Here is a 16303-nt window from a genome sequence, read left to right as displayed (position 1 = left end):
GCCATGCTTGTGTGGTGCTGAAGCGTTTGGTTCATGCCTGGGCCAGGCAAAGCATCAACGTCCCATCAATCAATCCATGCATCAATTATTTAATGCTAATATCCATCCATGTTGCTGTTAGCCTCGTTTCCACACGACCAGGCACGGCCAGGCGTTCGAAATCGGTCGCCTGGGCCAGGCTACTTGCAGTGTCTGGAGTTCAGTCAGGCTAATTAAAGTGCAAGGGAACCCAGGCCAGGCGGTCTTTCTTTTTCACAGGGAAGCAACCAAACAAGCGTGCATGAAATCCAGCCACAACCCCAGGCCAGGCAAAAGATGCTCAGGACGCAAGCCAAACTGACCTTATATCTCCCTGGTTCACACATACACATGTCTCGCTCGCGCTATACATATAGACCCATCCAACACTCTCTGCCCTTGTTCTCTCTCCATGTGACACGCACCCCCCTAAGTACCATAATCCCTCAATCCATCATAGGCGCAAGCACTCCCCTGCCCTCCTAAGTATGATTGTCTCTTACTAGCCATCAGGAACACACGTATTGTCTCCTTCCATCCATACGTCTATCTCGATATCTCTCGGGGCATATTCTATCACGCACACACCTTGTCACTCGATCTCTGTTGGATCACGGGTTCCGGCAGACCCTTAAGGTTCGAACTCTGGGGTGCATGCGGAGATCGTGCCCTCTACCTCTCCGTCTCGCAAGGATCTAAACTACTAAATGAACAGCACAAGAGACATAGGGTTTATACTAGTTCGGGCCACCATTGTGGTGTAATACCCTACTCTAGTTTGTGGTGGGTGGATTGCCTCTTGGGCTGATGAGGATGAACAGTACAAGGAAGAACAGCCTCGTGAGGGTCTGTTCTTGGCTAGGGGATGAACTGCTGGGGGACTTCAATCACCCTTCTCTCTCTCTATGCTTGCTCTCAATGCTCGATCGGATGTCTCTACCAGATACTAGATGCCTCTACCCTGGGGGTGGCTAGTCCTATTTATAGGCAAAGGCCCTGGGCCTCTTCCCAAATATTTGAGCGGGAAGGGCGCCAACAATTGGCCAATTCGAAGGGGAACATCTGGTACACTTATCCTGACTAAAGTTGGTCTTCGTCTGCCAAAGGCCCTGTGGTGACGCCGTTCTGGGCTCCATGGTGACCTCCTTCCCACCGTTGGACTGGTCTTGGTCTTGTTGCACCGAAATGGGTGCCTTTGCTTGATCCTCTCGCCTGTGCTTGCCCCCTTTGCACCAAAGAGGAAAGGGAGACGTTGCGCACGCTGGCGCCCGCCTGGCACCCTCGATCGTCATGGCTTGCGTCACGGGCACCTCGCGAGGTACCCCGCCTTGATCTCTCCGCCTCCTCGCGAGCCAGCCTGAGGAGGCCGTGCCTGAGGAAGCGCCGTGTCGTCCGCCTCGCGAGGCTTGGCCCCCCGCGAGGGTCTTGAGCCTTGTGTTGATGAAGATGGGCCACGCTGGGCCCCCATTCGAGCCACGCCGCAGGCCGCAGGCAGGCAAGTCTGGGGACCCCCGTTCCCAGAACGCCGACAGTAGCCCCCGGGCCCAAGGCGCGCATGGACTTGGCCATGCCGAGAGGCGAAAGGGCAAGGGCAAAGCGCCGCGGGCCCTAACAGCCTGCGGCCTTGGGCGCCGCGTGGCGGTTGATTGGACGTGGGCGTCTCCACTTCCCCACGATGCCTTGGTGACCGCGCGGACGGGACAAGTCCCTGCATGCAAATCGTGTCATGATTACCTGTGATCGTGGAGGCCGACGGTTGGCCTTCGCCGGCTATATGTATGGCACCACGCGTGCCCTTCCAGTCCATGTCTTCTTGCTTCCTCCCGTGCCTCGTTTCTTGCTCCGTCTTGGTGTGATGGCTCCAATTCACCGGTTTTCTGTGGCGGAGAAGGGAAAGGCTCCTCGAGAGGGGCCAGACCCTCTCCCGCCGAAGGAGCGACCTGCTCCCCGCGGCCGCGATGAGGAAGGCCGTCAGGTGGCGCCGAGGCCTTGGTACGAGCGGCCTCCGCCGGGGTTCCCGCTTCCTCTGTATGCCCACGCCGAGGGCCTTGAGGGGGACGGTGCCGGTCCCCGCGGCCAGCGCCGTCGCCGGCGCCGTCGGGTCACGAAGGTGTTGGTCGTCCCTCCTGGGGTCCATGCCCAAGGCTCCTCTCGCGAGCTTGTGCTCCACGCTGCCATGCCTCCTCGAAGCTGGATTCGCCTTCCTCCCTTCTTCGCCTCCGTCTTCCCGCAGGGGAGACTCCTGAAGCTATGGCTGCAGCACGCCAACTGCAGCACTCCTGCGACCGAGGCAGAGGTCGCGATCACTGCCTCGGGCGAGGTCTTCATGACTCACGGCTGGGGCGAAATCGCTCGGGGTTGCAGAACGAGGGGCGCCCTCACGATCCACCTGGAGTATGATGGCACTTCGGTGATGTTCTTCAAGATCTTCGACGCGATCGGGCGCCGGCTGGAGTGCTGCCCCAGGGGAGGCGGCCAGGACCCTGCCACGGCGAGGGCTGGGCCCGCCGACCAGTCCCCGGGCATCTCCACAAGCGACGGAAGCACCGGAGGATCCAGCGACTCCAGCGAAGTCTTCGCGACTCCGGAGACGAGCGGCGACAGCTACGAGCCCACGAGCCAGCGCCGCTCCTGGAGCAGGGCAGGCTCGCTTGGCCGTCGCCGACCCTAATCTGGATGGGGTTGGCGCCGGCGCTTGACAGCCCACTGTTGATGATGGCGTCTTTTGTAGGGGCGCGTGTAGTTAGCACCCTTTAGGATCCGTTCCCTGCGAGGAATCACATCGTGCCCAATATGGGCCTGTAAGGTGGCCGTGATCCTTATTGTTAATATGTAACCCTTGCTATGGATCTGTGCGAGTCACAAATTCCGTCATAGTTTGGTCCTCCCTTTCGCACCTCGCGAGGGCTTGGTGCTCTGCGTCGACAGGTCCCAGTCCCAAGGCGGCGTCAGCCGTCGCTGGTATGCCACGTTGTGATGCCGTGGTCAAGGCCAGGAGGTGAGCGACCCGGTCCGGTAAGAGCCCCTGAGTCACGATGCTCAGGAGGTCCCCTTTGGCGCCCAAGCAGCCGTCGCTTGGTGAGAAAGGGAAGCAACATTGCTAGTACGGAGTCGCTTTAGGTGCGGGGGTAGTGCCACAGTAGCCAATGTTTTGGATGATGACTTATCTTTGAGAATCGGGGATCGTCCCCAGCGCGCCGTCGGGTCCATGGGGTAGTTGGAACGGGGTTGCTCGGCGAGGTCCTCACGTGCCCCTTCCCCCTCGCCTCTGCTCCCCTTTCTGCTCTACGTCCTCGGGTCCCGGCTCTCGAGCTGGTCTCAGCCGTCGCTGGTATGCCAGGTCGCGATGCCGTGGACAAGGCCAGAGGGTGAGGGCCGGAGAGCTAGTAAGAGCCCTGAGTCGCAATGCTCAGGCACCCCCCTTTAACGTGCAAGCGGTTTGCGCGGGCGAGGGTGAAGGGAACCCGTGAAGGCCTCGACTAGCGCAATTCCCCCCAATGGCCCTGCAGACTCATCACAGAAAGAAGAAGGGATTGCCATGGCAGTCGTTAGTCGAATGTTAGTCGCTCAAGAGCTCGCTGGTTGGAGTAGGTGAGGTGTATCAGGGCACTAGTGAGCCAGCGCGGGACTCATGAGGCCCTACCTCTAGGCGGGTTGCGCCTGGCAATGGGCCGTATCTTGAGATGTGTCCCTGCAAAATTTGATTAGATGCCGGCACTCTACGTCCTCGGGTCCCGGCCCTCGAGCTTGTCTCAGCCGTCGCTGGTATGCCAGGTCGCGATGCCGTGGACAAGACCAGAGGGTGAGGGCTGGAGAGCCAGTAAGAGCCCTGAGTCGCGATGCTCAGGCACCCCCCCTTTAACGTGCAAGTGGTCGACATAGAGAAGAAGAGGTGCCGGGGACGACATCAAGTAATCAAGCATGATAGGCGAATGCATAATTGGAAATAAACGCGGGGGAGATACACGCCGCTGGGCCTAGCCCGAGCGGCTCGGGGATGATGCAGCCCAGGGGCGCCCCCAGCAAAGCAAGCTAACGACTGAAGAAAATAAAAAGGGATACATGCCACGGGGATGGACCCACGCGGCCTGGGAGTGACGCAACCCTGGGAGGGCGCTCCCAGCTGGGAATGAAACTTAAAAGATGTCACCTGAAGTTGTCGTCGGCGAAGTGGCGTTGGTGCAGCAGACTCGGTGGGCTGCGGAAGCCGATCCTCACGAGCCCCCAGGCCCTGGGGCCCCGGGAGGCTCCGGAGGCACTGGTGGTTCCTCGCGAGCTGTCTCCATCTCCGCCAGAGCCGCAGAACGCCTGTCGTCCTGAGCCTCCAAGATGCCCCTCATGAGGCGCTGGTACGCCGCAGCTACGCTTGGCAGGCTGTAAGGCATGCGAACATAGCTGTGGGGCGGTCCTCCGCAGCACCCCACTTGGGAGGGCCAGAGGCGCTCCATCGTGGCGATCTGATTGAGCCCTGGTATGTCGACGCAGACGCGCAGCCCACCATCCTCGCCTGGATGGGGAGCCACAGTTGGTGAACGACGGCAACCTCTCATGATCCTTGACTCCTGTAGTTCTTGAATGGCCTTGTTAACGAACTCCTGCTGGTCTGACCTTCCTTGCCTGGCTCCTTCTCGAGGGAATCGTGCTTCGAAGCACGACTCCACATGGTGCCCAAGCGCCTCCCTCGTGACCCTGGCTAGGTCGGTGGCCCTCCAGGTGAGAGCCCCCGAGCCCTGCCTGAGGAGGGCGCCAGGCGCGCTTTCCTATGTGATGGCAAGAGGGTCCCCCTGGGCAGGCACGGGCCCTGAAGGGCCTGCCTCCTGAGGGGCTGAGCCTGACGATGTCTTCTTCTTCTTGGGGTGGTCTCAGGAAGCCTCCTGCTTCCGCGATCTGGGTCTTCTAGCGACGCGGCCTGAAAGGCTCGCTCCAGGGAACACACTGCGTCCTTCTCTTCACAGGGCACCGTGATGATGCCACCACTTCCTGGCATCTTGAGGACGTTGTAGCCGTGGTAGGTCACAGCCATGAACTTGGCCAACACCGGGTATCCGAGGATGGCGTTGTACGGCAGGTGGATGTGGGCGACGTCGAAGTCGATGAGCTCGGTGCGGTAGTTGCCGCGGGCCCCGAAGGTGACAGGGAGGCGGACCTGCCCGATCGGGACTGTGGAACCGTCGGTGACTCCGGAGAAAGGCTTAGTTGGCTGAAGCTGGTCATAGGGCACTTGGAGGTTGTTGAATGTTTCCACGGACAAGACGTTGAGCCCTGCTCCACCGTCGATGAGGGTCCTGGTGACCAGAACGTTGCTAATGACTGGGGAGCAAAGCATTGGGAGGACTCCGGCTGTGGCTGCGCACTTGAGCTGGTCTGCCGAGCTGAACGTGATGGCGCACGCCGACCACCTGAGGGGGCGCGTTGCTTCGAGCTTGGGGAGGACTGCATTCACTTCACGGGCAAACTGCTTGAAGATGCGCTGAGAGGCCGGGGCTTGAGCTCCGCCCAGGATGCAGGCGATTGCGCGCGGCTCTTGGAAACCCCCAGCCCCTTCGTCTTGATGACGGTCATCGTTCCTCCTTGGCTGAGGCGGCAGCGACGGCAGGCCTGGGTTGCCATGAGGGCGATCGTCACGAGGCTGATCCCTCCAGTCCCCCTCGCGAGGCGGGTCCCGCCAGTGGTCCTCGCGAGGTTGGTCGCACCACCCTTGGCGCAGGCCACGATCTTCCCAGCGTCCTGGGTTCCTTCCTCCTCCTCGGCCGTAGCCCCGGTCAGCACGGTCAGGGCAACGGCCGACTCTTCCTTCTCGCACGACGCGGAGTTCTTGGTATTCGTTGGTGTTGTGGGTGTGGAGGTCGTGGTACACACAGTACCGGCTGCCCCTGGAGGATTCGGGCAGATCCTTGCCCCGCTTGGTGTCTGGCTCCGCCGCGAGTACGGCAGCCCCCTTGCGCTTCACGTCCTTGGCCTTGGGCTTCTTCTCTTCTGGGTCTGCAGCAGGCAGCTCGAGGAGGGAGAGGCGTCCCTCCTCAGCCCTGGCGCACTTGGTCGCCAAGTTGAACAGCTCCAGGGAGGTGCAGAGGTCTTCATGCATCGCCAGCTCCTCCTTCATCTTGACGTCGCGCACGCCATCGGAGAAGGCCGAGATGATGGCTTCCTCAGACACCTTGGGGATCTTGAGGCGCGCACTGTTGAAGCACTGTATGTACTTTTGCAGGGTCTCCCCAGGTTGCTACTTGATGCGGCGCATGTCGCTCATGGCGGGAGGCCGGTCGCGGGTACCTTGGAAGTTGGCGATGAAGCGAGTACGCATCTGGTCCCAGGAGGAGATCGTGCCTGGGGCCAGGTTCAGGAGCCAAGTGCAGGCTCCTTCCTTCAGTGCCATGGGGAACCAGTTCGCCATGACTTTTTCGTCCTCGCTGGCAGCTTCGATTCCCAGCTCGTAGAGCTAGAGGAATTCTGCGGGATCAGTCGTGCCGTCGTAGCGAGGGGGCATGTTCGGCTTGAACTTGCCGGGCCATGCGACGCTGCGCAGCTCGGTGGTGTAGGCGCAGCAGCCTGCGGTGGCCACGGGAGGCTTCGGTTGAGGGAGAGCTTGGCCTTGCGGGTCCCCTTGCGCCGCCGCTGGGAGCAGCGCGGGGTCTTGACGCGCCGGAGCTGGAGCGGGGTCTCGGCGAGCCGGAGCTGGGAGCGCCCGGGCAGCCTCTTGCGGTCGAGGGACTTCTTGGCAGCTCCGTTCCTGCTGGACTGGCGCCTGACGGAGCAGGTTCCGCCCAGGGGCCGCGCGCCTTGGAGCCATGGCGTCTTCTTGGAGAGGGGGCGGCTGGAACGCCCCCGGAGCTTCATTGCCCACGCGGGGCGGAGTGCGGCACAGCGGTGCGGACGGCGCGGGAGAGCCCCCTGCGGCGCGGACGAGCTCGGCGACGCGGTCGAGCCACTCCTCGTAGACGTCGTCGATGGGGCGGTAGCGCAGGAGCTCGTTCGCCGCGATGAGCGCAGCTTGAGCCTCCAAGGGTGCGCGGAGCGTGTGGGACGAAGAGCCGACCGGGGTGAGTGACGGAGTAGCGGTGCGGCCGTCTCGCCGCACGGACGGGTGCTGGGACGATGCTTGCTGCTTGTTCCCCGCCAGGCCGGTGGCGGCGTTGACAGCGGGCGACGGAGAACGACGAGGACGCCCACCGATGGGGGCCGTCTGGGTGACGCAGGAAGCGATGGCGGCCCGGCACTCGGCGCGGGCCCGACGAGCGTCAGACATGGATGCGACGGTCGGAGGAGAGCGGAGCGGTGGAAGACAGATTCCGGCGCACCCCTACCTGGCGCGCCAAATGTCAGATCACGGGTTCCGGCAGACCCTTAAGGTTCGAACTCTGGGGTGCACGCGGAGATCGTGCCCTCTACCTCTCCGTCTCGCAAGGATCTAAACTACTAAACGAACAGCACAAGAGACACAGGGTTTATACTAGTTCGGGCCACCATTGTGGTGTAATACCCTACTCTAGTTTGTGGTGGGTGGATTGCCTCTTGGGCTGATGAGGATGAACAGTACAAGGAAGAACAGCCTCGCGAGGGTCTGTTCTTGGCTAGGGGATGAACTGCTGGGGGACTTCAATCACCCTTCTCTCTCTCTATGCTTGCTCTCAATGCTCGGATCGGATGTCTCTACCAGATACTAGATTCGTCTACCCTGGGGGTGGCTAGTCCTATTTACAGGCAAAGGCCCTGGGCCTCTTCCCAAATATTTGAGCGGGAAGGGCGCCAGCAATTGGCCAGTTCGAAGGGGAACATCCGGTAATCCTGACTAAAGTTGGTCTTCGCCTGCCAAAGGCCCTGTGGTGACGTCGTTCTGGGCTCCATGGTGACCTCCTTCCCACCGTTGGACTGGTCTTGGTCTTGTTGCACCGAAATGGGTGCCTTTGCTTGATCCTCTCGCCTGCGCTTGCCCCCTTTGCACCAAAGAGGAAAGGGAGACGCTGCGCGGGCTGGCGCCCGCCTGGCACCCTCGATCTTCATGGCTTGCGTCACGGGCACCTCGCAAGGTACGCCGCCTTGATCTCTCCGCCTCCTCGCGAGCCAGCCTGAGGAGGCCGTGCCTGAGGAAGCGCCGTGTCGTCCGCCTCGCGAGGCTTGGCCTCCCGCGAGGGTCTTGAGCCTTGTGTTGATGAAGATGGGCCACGCTGGGCCCCCATTCGAGCCACGCCGCAGGCCGCAGGCAGGCAAGTCTGGGGACCCCCGTTCCCAGAACGTCGACAATCTCCCACTCATGTAGTCCCATCACGATCTCCAGGGGATCTCTCTATGACAAACATACACTCTCTCCTCCCCATGTCTGCATTTTCTCCGTACGTCTCTCTCGACCTCTCTCCCTTGTTTGTCAGACCCCTCTTGGCCACGTGCTAGGGGTCTTGCTCTCTCGGTTCCAAACAACCACACGCTATCTCCTCACCTTGCCTCCGTTGTCGAAGATGCATGTGTGATATATTTGCATAAGACACGCACGCTATTTCTCTACTTTTATCGTGTGTTGCCCATGTCTCTTTCACACACACACACACACACTTTTTTCACTCACTCACTCACTCTCTCTCTCTCTCTCTCTCTCTTGTTAGGGACTCTGTCACGTCCATAAGCATATGGATGTTTTGAAAAGTCAAACCTCAGAAAAGTTTGACCAGGTATGTGGAGAAAAACATTTACATCTGGAACGATCATTAGATTCATCACAACATGTACTTACTTCATACTATCATTTATCTTTGGTATTGTAGATATAAGTAATTTCTTTATAAACTTGGTCAAAGTTTCAAAAGTTTGACTTAAAAAAATGTTGGAACTACATTATCGAACGTAGGGAGTAGCTCTTTCTCTCTCTCTCTCTGCTATCTCTCATGGGCCTCCCCTCTCACTCGAACTCTCTATACCGACGGATTATACGCTCACTGTGTTAGCGTATAGCTCCGTATATTATTTAGTTGACCAGTCAACCAATCGACATGCTGCCTTGTCAGCTCGTGTTCTGTATCTTCGTGTGCTGGCCCATGTGGTAGTGGGTGAAAATAAGTAAACCAGAGGCCCATCTGACACGCGGTGAAGTGAACAAAGTTGAAACCACTCGGGGTAGCACCCCGCACGCTAGTAAATTGAGGGCACATTGAGGACAAACTTCTTGCGCGCGAAGGACGCACTCTCGCACAATTCACCACTGCGCGGCAGCATGCACAGAAGGACGCACTCGCGCACACCCAGCACACAACACACACCAGCACACGTGTACACCGGCGTCACCGCCGATTGAGATGGACGGCGAGGCAGCCAACAAGCGGAGGCGGCTCGAGCCAAAACCGCATCCGGCGAGCCTGGACTTCATCAGCAGCCTCCCCGACGACACGTTGCTCGTCATCATCGGCCTCCTCCCCACCAAATCTGCCATGCGGACCGCCCTGCTCTCCAGCTGTGGCACCCCCTTTGGCGCTGCGTCCCCCTCAACCTCACCGTCGACAGCTGCCTCTACGACGGGGATTGCAAACGCATGGCCGCAGTCTCCAAGATCCTTTCATCGCACCCTGGGCCAGCCAAATGCCTTGACATCCGCATGTTCAGTACCAACTGCAAGGTCCAACCCAAGTTCGACGAGTGGTTCTTATCCCCCGCCCTAGATCAGCTTGAGGAGCTTAGCTTTGAAGCTGGAGGATGTCACTCTCTGCCGCCGTCCGCGCTCCGCCTCATGCCAACGCTGCGCCGCGCCAGCTTCAGCTCCTGCTATCTTCCCCAGATTAATGCCGCGCCCGCTCTTCTTCTCCCTCAACTCAAGCAGCTCGACCTCTTCGACGTTGTCATCTCGAAGAAGGCTATGGAGCACCTGCTCCGCAGCTGTACTGCGCTCGAGTACCTTCGTCTTGAGCAGATCCACGGGTTCATTAGCCTCCACATCGCCTCGACGAATCTCCGATGGATTTATGTGTCTTGCTGGCCCCGCAACAAGACATCAATTGGGAAGAGATCACTCCAGCTGTTCCATGTTATGGTCATTGAGAATGCGCCTTTCCTTGAGAGATTGCTTGTATCGGATCTATAAGGTCCAACAAAAATCAGGGTCATTGACGCATCGAAATTGACAGCGTTGGTGTACTCATCTGCCAAATTCTTCGAACTCTTTATTGGATCCGTAATCGTTCAAGTACAACACTCATCTTCTTCTCCGTCTTATTGAAATTCACATTTTTAAATTTCTTCTTGATGTATTTACGACCGTCTTCCAGAAAATGATTCCCACAAGCTTGACCCAGTCCATGCGCATAGTGAAGATCTTAGCACTAAAATCTACTGGCCCCAATCTGGATCAAGTTGTTGGATTCCTTACATGCTTTCCGTGCACGGAGATGCTAATCATCGAGGTGAAACTTCTTTCCTATAAATAAACGGTAATCACAACATAGCTCATTTTTCTCGTAATTTTCCCAAATTACGATGACAAGTGTAGTGTTCAAAACTGCATCTATGCACTGCATCGAAAGAAATGTTTTTAGTATTTTTTCTCACGTGATCACCTGCATCGTTTTTATGCTGTACTACTATAGTAGCCTAGGCTAGTCATAGTGGAAAGTAACTTAGACTACTCCAGTAACTCTATGGTTACCCTAAGAGCAAGTACTACCTCCGTCCTGGTTTACTCTTCCAATTTTGTAGTATCAAAATTTGACCATAGATTTAACTGACAAAATGTTAATGCATGTCACTGAGAACTATATCGTTGGATTCGTATTTGAACATAATTTCAAATGGTGTAATTTTTAGTGACATGCATTGGCATTTTCTTAGGTAAATCTATGGTCAAAATTTTATACTAAATACGAGGTAGTATTCCCTCCGTCCCAAAATTCTTGTCTTACATTTGTTTAGATATGGATGTATCTAACACTAAAATGTAACTAGATACATCCGTATTTAGACAAATTTAATACAAGAATTTTGGGATGGAGGGAGTACAAAAGTGGGCTATGTAGGCCAAAACATGTGCCAAAGTCACTTGTGATGCATTTGGCATCGATGCCCCTCCATTGCTCACCTGGTGTCCCAATCTGGATCACCTACTTTGCTCCGGTGCCAAATTAACTCATGCAATGAAAACACACTGCGTGGGAGAGAGAGAGAGGACTGAGGCAATAAAAAAACACTTGTTTGGGAGAGTGAGAGGCTAATGTAGTTGGTTTGATTGATTTGTTTATACATGTGGGTCTGTGTGCACAGCGGTGCCAACTCTCTCACATCGCGAGAGCGGTGCCAAAATCTTTTGATTTGACATGATGCGTGTTATGTGGCATACTTTTGCGAAATATGGCATCGGCCACGTAGTGGAAGGCAGCAAATGCCCAAGCTCTTCACGTGCTCCTAGTTAAATGAGAGGAAACAGAAAGAGAGAGAGAGAGTGAAAAAATGTCACTAGCCAGCCAACCCTATCGTATGAGCGAATGATATTGGTACCTGTTGATGACACGACAATCTTATGCAGCCAGCTGCTCTAATGTGTTCTCTTCTTTTGCAGATAAAAAAAGACCCGAAAGTGAAAAAATGTGCTGCACTATAACAATCTCATCGAATGCCTTGATCTCCATCTTACAGAAATTGATTTGATCGACTACCGAGGCAGCACATCTGAGATTAAATTGGCCAGGTTCTTTGTTCTGGAGGCAAGTGTGCTCAACGTAATGAGGTTTGGTGTTCTCTGGTGCAACAATGAATGGCGTGCTGATCACCGCAAGCGTCTAAGCCTAAATGACAAAGTCTCCACAGAAGCTGAATTTGTTTTTGAAACATCAACTGGCTAGAGACTCAAAAACTTATTTGCCCATTAGTGTCTTGTTAGGGCGGTGGATTTTAGTTTGTACGATAATGCTGCATCCACCTAAAGTAACGAAAGTTCTTACGTAAACTTCCTAGTAATTCCCTCTTCGTAGGTGCATCATTACTCCTAACATTTGTAATATCAGTTTGAAACTTGTAATATTGCCGTGTCCTATTCCCGCGTTTTCAAAATCCTGTGAATTAAACAGGTCCTGAGTTGGTGATGATGTTGTGCCTCCCATCTTTCACCAATAGTCGTCGGATCTAGATCTGACGCATACAAACCAAGCTTCTCCATTTTTGCAAAAGATGCCCACACTTGTTCCCTATTTACAAACAACTCCTTGTCTCTCACAATCAGCCTCATCTCCTCCCCACCACATCTAGGAGTAGAAGGCCGTGGAAAATTCTGGCGTGATGGCCGCTGCCAGAGCCGTCCACCCCCAATCTTGGTGTTCCGTGCAATGCACGGGCATCTACGCACGGGAAATTATGTCGAACAGGGCTAGTTGTAAGCAGGCTAGCTCTACAGCCATGATGATAGTGACTACAAACGGTGAGGCTGACTATGGGATGCCGAACACGGCGCCTATACTCAGGTGTCATCTCCGGCGCAGGGCCTTGTCACTTCATGTGAGGAGCAGCACGTAATAATTTAACCAATGGGTAGTACAGTGCTAGTACTCCTACTACTACATTGGTAGTACTAATACTAGTACTAGTAGCACCATCATCTGGATTTAGGAGTACTACCACGTCCATCTGGATTTTAGTATTTGACTAGCAATATCTAGTAATGCATGTCACCAAAAATGTACTACTCCCTCTGTAAATAAATACATGGTGTTTTATTCCTATCGGCGAGAGAACTTAATGTTTTTTTGCTAACTAGAGTACTAATAGGATTACATGCAATGAACTAAACACTGCATGTCATGTTTGGTAGTCTCAAGTCATTGAAAGCATGCACGGCCCACATCTCTCATTGGTTGATATGTCACGAAATAAGAAACAAAGAGGGAGTTAATGCACCGTGCCTAAGTATTTTGGGATTATTTGGTTTTCGTAAGGTGACTTACACAACATTTTTGTTTACATGGATTAACATTTTATTAGTAAAATCAAAGGCCAAAACTTGGCGCAAAATGCAAAGGGGACCAATAAACCAGTAAACATCAAACTTGTCTCGTTTGGCTCCAACTAGAGGTCCGGTGAGATGACTATACTGCACCGGCACGGAGGGGGACGCAGTTTCATTGACTTACGGCAACTGCCTTTGGGTGAATGACACGTGGCCCCAGGGGGTGGCTGGCCCACCTATCATACAACCAAAGGCAGGTGTAGTAGAGGGCCGAGGAGTAGTACGAAATCCTACGCACCTACGCACGCTAACCAAGGGCTGAGTGATCACTCGAATCGCAAGATCAGTTGACTAGAAGCTACGCTAGACCCATGGAGGCGATGAGCGCGAGCATCAGCCGACTGTGCCAGATGGTCCACGACGCCGGCTTGCGGCCCGGCACCGAGGAACGTCTCCAGGTAGTATTGCTTGAGGCCGCCAGGGCGAGGGGCCGCTTGGACGACAGCTTCGTCTCCTTGTTCGACGAGGTCCTCGTCGGTTTCCTTGACAAGTTCACCGTCGTCAAGAAGCTTGCAGACGACTTTGACGTAAGCCTCCAGCCGACGCGCCCAGGCTCTGCGATGCCCGCCACCCTCAACGGCCACTATGGCAACAACCTCTTCGACGCACTGGTGGCCCTGCGACTGCCCGCTGCCGCGTCGGAGAATGTCCACCTCGAAGTCGCGCTTGCCGCGCAGCGCCTGGCGCAGCAAGACACCATCGACATAATCACCCACGTCTACACGCAAATCGTCCACAAGGACTACTACATGCAAGAGGAGGACGATAGGACGCTGGCCTTCTTGGAGCGCAGGGCAACCTTGGACGGCACTGTTCAGAAGCACGTTGAGCTCGCCGCCAACGCCGCTGCTCCTCACACGTCGGTTGGTGACCCGGCGCACTAGGGCGTGAGGATGTCGTTGAATGTTGATGGATTCGTATGTATTTTTATCTTCCCGTCAAATCCATGTAGTAGTATATGATACTACAGTAATTATCTTACCTTTCGCATCAACTTCATAATTTTCGTACGTACTCCATGCATGAACGGCGCCAGAACCAAACTTCTCATCACTCTAGGCAAAATCATTATTTTCTATCCATCGGTCGCGCCATGGAGCATAACCAAATTTTACAAGTTACGAGTTCAAAAGGAAAAGCCTGCCGTGTTCGTGTCGGACCCCTACACGGTTGGTATGGCACACCACTCAAGCAGGAATGCGTGCGGTGTTGCATTTTCACTTACAAGTGGGACCACAATTGAGCAAACCGACTATCGGCAAACCCCCACCCCACCCACCATGCAATGGCTGAGAAAACAGGAGGGAGAAGAGATGGTTTTAGCATGGACTCCAAGAAAATTGGTGTCGGATGGGACTCGTGTGGGTGGCGTGTGCCGTACTGCTAGACGTGAATGCTAGTTATGGCCCATGCCACCCCACTATATCAAGCCTATATCGAGGTACGTAGAACAAATTTCCTGCAGTCCGTGCTCAACCCTCCTCTATCTCTCTTCTCAGCCAGCCAGCGGACGCGCGGAGCCCATCGTCTGTTTGCTCACATGCGGCCCCACATGCCAGTGAAAACGCAAGAGGACCCACTGAAGCTGCACATCTTTCACCTCGACGTGTTGGTGATGAAAAACAAATCCAATAAAGATCTTCGGTGGCTGCTTTTGGAGTTACTCCAGAGTAGTAAGATTCTATTTACAGTTTAACCCAAGATGCACATCTCGTGGCTTTAACTACCACTCTATTTTCTTTCATGACACGACCTGGATGCTGGATGTCCCACGTGTCGGCAAAAGGAGGAAGAACCTGACCAAATCTTCGGTTCTGCTCTCGGATTAGACTAGTTGTGCTAACTTAAAAATTTTATTGTGTACTCCCTCCGTTCCAAAATACTTGACTTCCATTTTTCCAAAAATGGATGTACCTATATACTAAGACATGTCTAGATACATATATATTTTGACGAATAGAAGGCATGTATTGTGCAACGGAGGGAGTAGAATGGATGCAAGTTTTTGTATTGGGAAGAAGAGTACATCCATATATTGATAGAGCGCAATTTAGTAGATGTTCTATCACTTTTAGCTAGCACAGACGCACGATCGAGCCTCCGCAGATCAACAATGAATGCATCGAGAAGGCACTAATCCAACTTACAGGAGTAGTAAAATGTATTCTTGTTTTCTTTGGTCTTACTTTTCTAGTCAAAATTATCGTTGGAGTTCGCGCAAAACGGAGGTGCGTTTGGGGTCGTGCGTTGGAGTTGGCCTTACAAGTGGGACCGCAGTTAAGGAAACCGACTATCGGCAAACCCCCACCTCGCCCGCCGCGCGATGGCTGAAGTTAGAGAAACGACGAGGTTGAAGAGATTGCTCTAGCACGGACTCCAAGAAATAATATGGTGTCAGATGGATGTCGTGGTGGTGGCGTGTGCCGTACTCCTGGACATGAATGCTTGTTCTGGCCCATGCCACCCTACTACTCCTACTACTTACTCCTACTATATAGTATACTAGTATCAAGGATTCGAGGTGCTGGTTACGTACAACGAACACATTAACATATGGCTACAGTAAAAACACCCGCCTGACGCGTGAAGCATGTGAAGCTAGTACAAATAGTGTACTACTATTGTTGATTGGCCTCATCCGATAACCTGTTGCAATGCACGTACAATTATGTATTCGGAAAATATTTTTTTCCTCGTCGCACCACTCACTCAGAGAAGCGACTTGAAAGCCATTCATAAATTTAGTAAGTTTATCACAGGCATATCATTTTATTACATACAACAGGTCATCAACCCACATCGACAACGAGGATACATTATAAATACTAAAGTTTTCACCACACAACAAATAACAAGCCATGAAATGAACTTCAACTCAACCATTCCGCGGCTTTGGTAACGCTTGCTTTGAACCACAAGTGATTCTCTGGGACGGGCCATCCATTGTCGATCTGGAGACCAACGCAGGACTGATCATCCAAGCTGAAGCGGCCTACTATATCAGTACTAGGGTAGGGAACCACCAACATGTCCGAGGTATAGACACAGTTGCTTCTCATAAATGTGTCAACAGCAGTTGGATCGCCTTTCACCATCATCGGATAGTTTTTTTCCAAGGAAGAGCGAGTTTTCTCCAAGACTATCAATTCTGTTCCAGGGAGAAGGAGTTGGAGCTAGCACACTAGTATCCATCCCGAATACCATGCAACGGGTGTTGGAATAGGTCCGGAGAGTGCGACCATGGGAGAAACGTGCTTCCTTAGCAGTAACATCATCAGTGGGCTGTATACATACAAGAAGAGGTGATCCATCGGA

The sequence above is a fragment of the Triticum urartu genome, chromosome 6 (assembly GCF_003073215.2).
Source record: "Triticum urartu cultivar G1812 chromosome 6, Tu2.1, whole genome shotgun sequence".
Taxonomy (NCBI): Eukaryota; Viridiplantae; Streptophyta; class Magnoliopsida; order Poales; family Poaceae; genus Triticum; species Triticum urartu.
The sequence above is the reverse complement of the archived record's forward strand: the minus strand, read 5'-3'. Positions refer to the sequence as shown.